Source organism: Lynx canadensis, chromosome C1 (genome assembly GCF_007474595.2).
Source record: "Lynx canadensis isolate LIC74 chromosome C1, mLynCan4.pri.v2, whole genome shotgun sequence".
NCBI lineage: Eukaryota > Metazoa > Chordata > Mammalia > Carnivora > Felidae > Lynx > Lynx canadensis.
In genome coordinates, this window is record NC_044310.1 from 201,409,802 (window position 1) to 201,419,563 (window position 9,762).

Below are 9,762 nucleotides of genomic sequence, written 5' to 3' on the forward strand. Positions count from 1 at the left end.
TTATGCTGGAAAGGGAGGCAGCCAGAAACGCCTCACATGGACAGGAGAGAAGCAGCAGGAGAGTACGAGCAAGTAAAAGGGATATTTGATGGGGTATGAGTCATGCTACTCAGGATGAGGGGCTGAGACCATGCTGCACCCCAGGGAAACGAAACACCAGTTCCTGAGCCAGATAGAATCCAAAGGAGAGTCTGGTCTCAATCCATTCCCAGGAAGACTTTGAGAAGCTAGCTGGGTTTATACCACACTGATGAGTGCAAAATAAGCTATGTAAAATGACACATACTCCTGTGCTCAGATCCTTAAAAAAAAAAACTGGTAAAGCTACAAAAAGGGTCAATACGCTTGACATCTTTCTCCTCATATTATTTGCTCCGAGTTCTGAGTCTCCAGCATAAGGTTGGCAGGTTTCATGCAAAGGTGCCTCAAGGAAGATTTTGATGGGACAAAGAATAGGAATCCACGTGAAAGCACAGGGGAGCAACGCTAACAAAAAGTCAGAGATCAAATGAATGAGGAAATGATGAAGACATCGATTCACAGAACAACGGAAAGAACACAATGACGAACCCAACACAGGGGAATAAGACAGGCAAGGACTGGACTTCTATTAACTATGGTGGCAGAGGCTGCTTGTGTTCTCTAGTCACTTTTCTTTCTTTCTTCATTAATAATAAGACGTTTAGCTGAGCATATTGGTACTCATAATAAAGATGAGCTTTCCAGCCTCCTTTACAATTAAGTGTGGCCAAGGGGCTAACTTCTTGCTGGTGGAATATAAGCTGAGTGTCATGTAACAGCCCCTTGGAACACTCCTTAGGAGACAGATGGCCTGCCCCTGTGGCCCATTCTTTACCATCCCTTTCTCCATCTGTTGCCTTGAATATGGACGATGCCATCTTGGGCCATCATGACAAGGGCCATATTCCAAGGATGGTGGAGTGATGAGCTCTTTGGAGCCCTGGTCCCCAAGAATGTTACGGAGTAGAATTATCACACTGCTCCTAGAAGGCTTACCCTCAAACTTTGTCTTCGCTCTCTGGGTGAGAGCCTATACCCTGGAATGGGCAACTACACATATTGGACCAGGTCTGGCTCCAAGTGACAAGAAAACTAAAATAACTGTCATATAAATGGAGAAGTTTCTTTCTCTCTTGCATAAAGTAAGGTCCACCTCTTGTATTTCAAAGATTTTTTTCTCTTTCTGTAGAAATAAAGATCATTATCAGGTATTATAGTCAAGTCTCTTCTCAGAAGTCAGCTATCCCAATTCAACTACTCCTCCTCGATTGTGGGCCTCTCCTCTCATTCCTGTGTCTCTTCCTCGTCCCCTCAATATCTGCTCTCCCACCCCCTCCCATATCCCTTTTGAGTTTGGGAGTGTGGAAGATTCCAGTAAGGGGCTAACAGTGCCTTAAGTCAAAGCAAAGCTGCAGGAAGCCTATAGAATCAGCCAGATGACTCGAAAGCAGGGCCAGAAAGCCAGCAGAGGGGCAGACTGGCTTCAAACCAGCTCAGTGCCCAGCTCCCCGGACATGACCCTAAAGGCAGGGTAGCCCCAAGGAGAGAGAGAGCAGGGAAGCGGGTTCCAGCACGTGAAAGCCTCCACGCCTGAGCAGCGCCCAAGGCCCAAGGCCAAGATGCAGGCCACCCCCAGCCGCCTCCCAACCCTGATGGCTTGGGATCCCCTAACCCCCCCATGTTTTTTCATTACCTAACCCGAAGACCTCCCGAGGCAAATAAAGTTCTCCATGTAGGGTGAAGTTATTGAAGCAAAAAATAATAAACTTTCAGGAGCGTGTTTCAATTTTCACTTGTGTTTATGGCCAAAGGTGTTTTCTATTTTAATAATCGCTGCTGGAACAAGGGCAAGCCACATGCTGCTAACTTGTTAAAGACATGGGGAGGGAGGGGGTAGCAAGCGAGTCCGTGAGAGAGAGATAGTCTGTACTCAGCTGTAAATTTCTCAACTGCCCTGTTCTAATCCTCCCAGTTTTGAAATCCCACCCTTAAAACCCTAATGATAAAAAAAGGGATAAAACATTATTTGGACAATGCTCTGTTGACAGTCTGCCCTGGGCTTATTTTAGCCACAATAAACAATTTTAATGTGTGTGTGTGTGTGTGTGTGTGTGTGTGTGTGTGTGTTTTAAGAGAGAAATATCAGTGTTCTGGGGTGCCATTTCATAATGGACTGTGTGTAAAAGGGAAGGAATTTGGAGGAACCAGGCTCCTTCCAGTTGGACATCAACTTGACCGTTGTTTTCAGCTCACTTTTATCTGGCAGAGTTTCTGTTTGCTTTTAAATGTCAGAAAAGGTTAAGAAGCCTTTGAAATCTGCAAGACATTTCCTAGACTTCTGGGGAAGATGCCCACATTACAATGGCATAAATTGATTACCCCTCCCCACCTTCGAAATTGCTTTTTTAGAAGGAACACATCTGAGGAATCAAATAAAAGACGAAAGGATTAGCATAAACGTTCATTTATGGCTCTGAGTATTTTACGGCAGAATGAGTGAACCCAGAAATATTCAGATGTTATATTTCTCTCTGCCTTTCTCATCTGTCCTCACTCACGTTTTTCCAAGTCACGCAGATTCAAGAGAAAATATCGTGACTAGGACACATTAACATACCCTTTCCTTGGCCCTAACTCTGAAGTTCGCTGCAGTAAAAGGGGACTCAACCCTAAGTGACTATGGAGTCTCCTCCAAGCCTGAAAAGGGCTCCAGTAAGCATCACAAGTGTTCAATAAAGACACACGGACTGAGTGGCCACCAGCTCTGCTGAATCTCAGGGCCAAGCACAGCACATTGACTCCTTTGGGGGGATAGCAACTGAATTTATGGTTTCGGGTGTTATTCTGATGTGTTTGCACACAATGCTGTCAAGAATCCTTTCCCTAAGGCAGGGACTAACTTTGGGGCTCACAGAGGACCGAGGCCCATCAGACCTCAAACCATCTATCCATATGAGCGTCTACAGAGATATACTCTTTGCATACCTGGTCACCACTGGCCATCAGTTCAAGCAGATTGCTTCTGCATTGTCTTTTGCTCCTAGTACCTGCCTATTCAGGCCCAGAGACTTCCCATTCTGCAACATGCAGATGTACCCCCTTTCTGCTGCCTGTGTGCTATACTGAGGCCTGGAAGCATCTGTAGGGCACTTGCTGCTAGATTCACAGCATAGACATTCCCAACCTGAGGTTCTGTCTCAGAAGCAGGGCTTCTCTTTCCGGCATCCAGCAAAGGTAAAAAACCTCATTACTTTCCTGTCCATTTTCTTCTCCACGTCTGCCTGGGAGGGGGATATTTTCTGATGGCAGTTCCCCCAGGAGTTTTTTTACAATGCTTTGTGTCCCCTCTTCTCCATTTCCTTAAGGTTGTGGGCTTTGTGGCGATGGGAGGTAACTAGACTTATTGTGGCTATCATTTTGCAGTGTATACAAATATTGAATCACTGAGTTGTACACCCAAAACTACTAGAATGTTATAGGTCAATTATAGCTCAATAATAAAAAAAGACTAAAGCCACAGAGAGCCTTTGTTTCTGTTCTCCGGCACTGCATTAGCCTTACCTTGCCCTGAGAACATTCCACTGGGTCAAAAAGGATGTGTGTGCCTGTACATGTGTGTACGCATGAGCGTGTGTGTGTGCATGCCCCGAACGTACATGCACATACACACGTAGGGGCCAGGGGGATGGATGGAGTACATATTGGAGGGGAGAAGTCAGTTAATATCTTGGAACGTTTCTGCTGTGTTTATAAATATCCAGAAAAAGAGGTGATGAACTTTCAATACCCCTAGCATTAAGAGAAGGACTGTAGAAAATAGCCATTTTCAGCTCTTAAAAAACAATGACAAATTAATCTGAGCGGTATAGATGCTTTGTTTCTCCGAAATTGCTCCTGCTGAGTTATGACACATCCGTGTGCTCGGTGAGCTGGAGGAAGAGCCGAGTTGGAAGGGACCCCTGACTTCCTCACACAAGCCCCAGAGGACAGCATTGGAGAGATGTGTCCTGAGGTAACCTCGGGACTGCCCCCAGGACTCCCCAGCCCTCTGCTTCAGAGGTCAGGCCACAGGGCTGTCCCGGAGTGGGAGGTAGTATGTGCAGGCTGGGTGGTCAACACAGAGAGGGCAGCGGGGAGAGGGTGCGGTAGGGCTGTGACACTAAGGAGTCACCAGTTTTCCAAACCCCAAGTCCAGCCCCAAAGCAATAGAGCTAATCTTGCAACTTGGCGTCCTGAAAGGGGAAGGCACGAGTCAGAAGAGGCTCACAAAGCCGTGAGGTGCCAATTTCCACCTCATCCCCGAGTCATAATTCTCCAGGCCTCGGATCACTCAGGAGAAGCGCTTCTGCCAGCCCCAGGCCTCCTCCCACCTCCTTAATTCCAGCACAGCCCGGAGCTCCTGCCATAACATGCATGACGGCACATCACAGCCGTGGGCCGAGGGCCACAGCCAGGTAACGTGTATTTGAGATCTATGGGCAGAGCAAGCCTTTGTAAAATATTGAGGCCCCTTAAATCTAAATATCTCTGGCTTCTCTAGTCCTTTCCCTGCTCGCCCTCGTGGTATCAATCCTCCCCATAAGGTCAGAACATTCCTGCTCTCCTCTCTCCCAGAAGATAGCTGTAGATAAGAAGTTGAACTTCAAACCCTACGACCTGCACTGGAGCCCAGCCGTGTCAATAGCGGGGAAGCTCGGTGTTGAGCACGTGGGAAGCCCCCAGTGAGTGTCCATTCCTCTGAACCCATCTGTCATCTCAGAAGGACGCTGCTGTCAATATTATGCACCTGAACACTTACTTCTTCTAGAGTGTGGCTCCCGACTTTTTCTAAGCGTGACTATCATGTTTTAAAGCCAAGAAATTTCAGAAACCAATGCCTTATGATTAAGATCTATCGATTAAGAGAGTACGTCAAAACCCAAAGCGATGTCAAGTCAGCACTTCTCTGAATACGAGCTGTATTGGTTACTCACAACGGCACCTACTGTATGTAAAAAATCTTAGTACGTATATGTGCAAAGTTGACCATCCATTCAGTCTGTGGCCACGTTTTGTTCAAAATGCAGATCCCTGGGTACAGCCCTCCCATCCTGCCAGAAACCTGTGGATTTGGAAGTAGAGTCCTGACATCTGCATTTTAACCCCAAGTGTGTTTTTTAAATGGTGGTCAGCCACTGACCACTCTTGAGAAATACTATCCCAGGGGGACTTACTCGAATTATCTGTGGTGGCTTTTAATAATTTAGCTAAATAGGGCTGTTGTTTTCGGCCTGTTAATACTTTGTAGTAGTTTTGCTCATCATCTGTTTTTAATGTTTTCTGAGGTCTGTGAAGGTAACCATGGGAAATACTGGCTTATTGGCTTGGTCACCAGATTGGGGAGGTGCTGAAGTTGGAATGTAGCGCTTTGTGAATGTCCATTAAAGCACATGATTTCCAGTATCTTTGCCTTTCACTGTAGCGACTCAAAGCTTGCAAATCATTTCTAGCCCTGCAAAGAGAAGTTGAAGAAGGTTTGTGTTACTTCTTATTGGCTCTATACCAGTTTTACAAACTCAGGTTTGGCCAGAGTTATCCCCTTAATTGTGTGTTTTCCAAATCATACAATCCAGAAATCCATAATTGGACAGTTCGTGTAGTCCTAGAAGTTTAGCTGCCCTTCTACAATAAACATGGGGATGACCATGGCGTCACTGTTCCTCATCCGGGCATAGCATTTGGCTCATCCATCCAGGAGTCCAATTCAAGACTATGGATAGTTTCAGAATCCATTTTGTGTAAAGGGAAAGAGATTTGCTCCTTTCAATAATGCCATGGAATTTCCGACCTGATTATTAAAAGCTCTGATGAGTCAAATTTAGGCTGGGTTCCTGGCTCTGCATAACTCCCACATTCCTTGAGTTTTGGATTCCTCCAGAATTCATCAGGTCTAAGTCATACACTGACTCCAGTTCCTATGTTATATTGGAGATCAGAGGAGCATAGCAAAAGTCTGCTTCCCTGGACCAAGTTTCCATTTAACTCAGAAAATAGAGCTCTTAATTTATATTTCCCTTGACAAACAATGGTTTAACTTACAGGGGGAAAGCGTCTCAGGAACTTGGACAAACTTAAGAGAACTAAATTAGGGGTTAGATAAAACTCAGCCTTCCCCCTTCAGCCAGGTTCTGCCATCTCTAGTTACTATAAACAACTGCGATTTTGAAAGTGTTGAAAAAGAAAAAAACAGACTGACAATCTCCCCCAAAGGAGAAAGGGATTACAGGACCATTTCGAGTCTCTGTCCTGGTTGGTGGTGATATGGTTATACAGGACAACTTTAGCCCTAGATGAGCAAGGACGCCTCACTGCTGTTCGACTAAGTGCTTGGAATGAGAGGTAAATGGTCCCAACCTCTGCCATTTGTCTGAGAAGTTCTATTATGAGATGCATAATGAATCCATAGAATAGTAGGCAATGTCTTCCAAGATCTCAATATCTGTATCTCCTCTCCCCACCACACACACCCCACAAGTGGGAGGGGTGGATTTTTAGCCTACTTTGAAAGCATGTGGGAAGTACCTACTTTGTGTTAGGAATCCTACAGGCAAAAATGTTGAAGATAAGGACCTGAGAAGATGTGTAACATAAGATCTGCCATCCAGAGATAGAAACTCAAGAGCATCCTTTAGTGTTTCCTACACTTGCTATGAAGGAGGAAATGGCTATCCGTTTGTTTTTCTCCAAAATACATGAACCAGAGAAGGAGCACTGATTAGCCCTGACACAGTTTCAAGTCAAGATATAGCCCTATGTTGCTTTCTGTCATTCTGCAGTGACCACAATGTACTCAGATTTTCCAACTTGAGGAAACTCACTTTCACCCTGGGAAAACCCTTGGGCAGAAACCTTCAAGGACTCCTAAAGATGGGAGTGTGCCTTTGTCACCCATGACATTGGTCAAACCTGTTTGCCTCTGGGGTCCTTGGTTTCTGCATCTACACAGAGAGGAAGTCGGACCAGACTACCAAGGCCCCTTCCAAATGAGACAGTTTACAGGTCTGGAAGTTCCCAGCCCTCGTGGCTCCCTTCCCTGCCCTGCTTTAGACCCTGACTTCTCCCTCTTTCTTCTCAACTTCCTCACCCAGGCCCCCATACTCTCAGAGGAAAAGAATTAGAAGAAACAATCTGTACTACATAATCCGTGTCTAGCTGTTACTTGGGTAACTGCCTCCTGGGTGGGGATGGGATGGTCTTTGCATTTTAACAAGGCCCCACAGGGTTTCAGCGTCAGTCCAGCTAATAGCAGAAGGGAAGGTGGAAGGGAAAGGGAGATTCCTGGACACCTTTAGCTCACCCCTCCTGTCCCAGTGCCCTGCTTTTATGAATGACATGGTCCTAGAAACGCCTATTTCATAGAAGAGGAAAGGAGCCACTGTCTAGTACAAGTAGAAGAGAAAGAAGGAGAGACAGACCAGGGGGAACTGTAGCAAGACAAAGGAATGGAGCCAAAAGGCTTCTGTTTAGAAAAAGAACGGAGATGACGGGGGATGGCAGGTATATATCCGGCAGGGTGCCATCCTGCAAGACGTGGCTCCTGCTGTAGCAAGTCACCTCTCATGCAGCCTCCAGGAGCCGCCATCATTGGTCGGTTGACGAGGGAGGTTGAGCCTACTCACCCTCCATGAGGCTACGCTCAGCAACTTCAGACTGTGGCACACCGAAGTCAGCAGAGAGCAGTACAGCAGCTCTGCCCTTCTGAGAATGATAACATCAATGGCCATCCTGGCACCTAATTACCAGAACCATCGTCAGACAGAGGGGTACGCGCACCATGTTCGTCTCAAATTCTAAGGGGCCATTTGAGGTCAACGCCACCTCGACGATGCGCCAGGTTCCCATCTAGTCTCCCCTTGAGAGCTTCCACTGGCAGAGAACTCATTACTTTTGTGTATACTTCATTGTCAGGCAGCAGGAAGGGTTTCCCTTGAGCTGAAGAAGAAGTTCCCTCTCTGTAACTTGGACCCACAAAGCCCAGCTCAGTCCTGTGGAACCACACAGGAGAAAAACATAAGCCCCCTTCTTTGTGTCAGCCCTTTACAGCCCGATGTCACCTCCCGTGTCCCCACTGTCCCCTCTTCCATGACCAGGCATGCTTGCGTCCTTCGACTGTTCTTCATACAGCCAGGTTTCAAATCTACTCTGGGCTGGTACTTCTTGCAACTCTGGAGAATTCCTCGGATTGTTTGAATTCGAGACAAAGGGTACTCTCCTCTCCCTATTTTGATTCAAAGCACTAAAACCTTTGCGACATCACGAGGCCACGTGATTGCCATGATCTTGGGTGTATCTCCTTTCTGAGCTTGAAGGAGTTTGAACTTCATAAACTCGCAGGCTCCTCCCACTTCTGCAAATATAACCAAGTATAACGTGCCATCTGCCGAGCCTGTATTCTTCAGGGCTCTCCCCCACTGCGAGCTGCAGACCACCAGCCGTCGCGGGAGAAACAGAGGATTCTGCTATGAAGCCAGCACTCTTCCATGCAGAATGGTCCTACCTTTGCTCCTCTCTTGCCACATACATCCACCTACGGTTCTTTGGCAATTTCTGTTGTCCTCTAAGACAGCTTTCCATTTTAATCTAAGTTTCATCTTGAGGCAAACATTCAGAAACATCTTAAGAAACATGGAGATTTTGTCTCCAGGACTAGCTATGATCCAAGCGTGTAAGCTTTGATAGCTAGAAACTAGGATTGCTTCTTGGTCTTTTGGCTAAGCTCAAGTGTAGTATCTGTTCTTATCAGCTTAATAGCCAGGGAGTTGGTTTTAAAAAAAATCCTATTTTGGAGTGTTTAGATCAGATCGGGGACCTGAGAGAGATACTCAGTTTACTAACTAGCCTGGGCTATTTACAGACCTATGGAGGACCCACAAGATAAGTCCCAAAGCCCAAGACAGGCTCTGGACAGGGCCAAGGAGCCAGGAATATGGAAATGACAAGACAGGGACCTGAGCAGAGCCAAAAATTTCTCAAAAACCAGGGAGATAAAAAGTAGGAAAAAAAAAGAGAGAGAGAGAGAAGTTACCTTTAGGATCATTCCTTTTATCTTCATGTGTCATTTGTTCCCAGCCTCTTCCCACTGCCTGCAACGGGGCCTGGTATATTTAGGTGTCAATAAATGTATGTGAAATAAATAAATTTCTAATCAAAACCTTGTTAATAGCTCTAGGCTTCCAACATTGGGTCATTTACACCACCAGCATTTATTAAGCACCAACAGTGTTCAAGGCACTGTTGTCTAGACACTGAAGAATTTATAAGTAAATATGACATGAGCTCAGAGCTCAAGTTCCAGTAGGGTAGTTGCGATATTTATTCAAACGGCAGTAAGGGCACAAAGACGTGGTCAAGATAAGACAGGGCGGACGCTAAACATAGGAATATAAGGGAGGTGAGCAGAAAGGCTTCATGGGAAAGGACTCACTTCAACTCGTCTCCCTCTGTTAAACCTGAAGTCCGATATCCCCTCCTCAATTACAAGAACCCAGTCTGATACTCACACTAAAATTCTTAGACACGACTTTGCAGTCGGAGCTGGAGGGAGAACTTTTCCCATGGAGGGTCCTTGTTTCTGGCTACCTCTCCACTCCCTGGCAAGACCTCAGCCGGCGCTCCTCTGGACGACCCGCCCTATTGTAAACTTCTCCCTGGCAGCTCACCTTCTCTCTGGGCTTGCAACTGGGAATCTCATACCTGGCTGCA

At 46.3% G+C, this 9,762-nt stretch overlaps 1 pseudogene; it reads left to right on the plus strand.

Annotated features, from left to right (window-relative positions):
* Positions 1-8,751: 8,751 nt before the first annotated feature.
* LOC115522704 lies at positions 8,752-8,913 on the plus strand (annotated as a pseudogene).
* Positions 8,914-9,762: the final 849 nt, after the last annotated feature.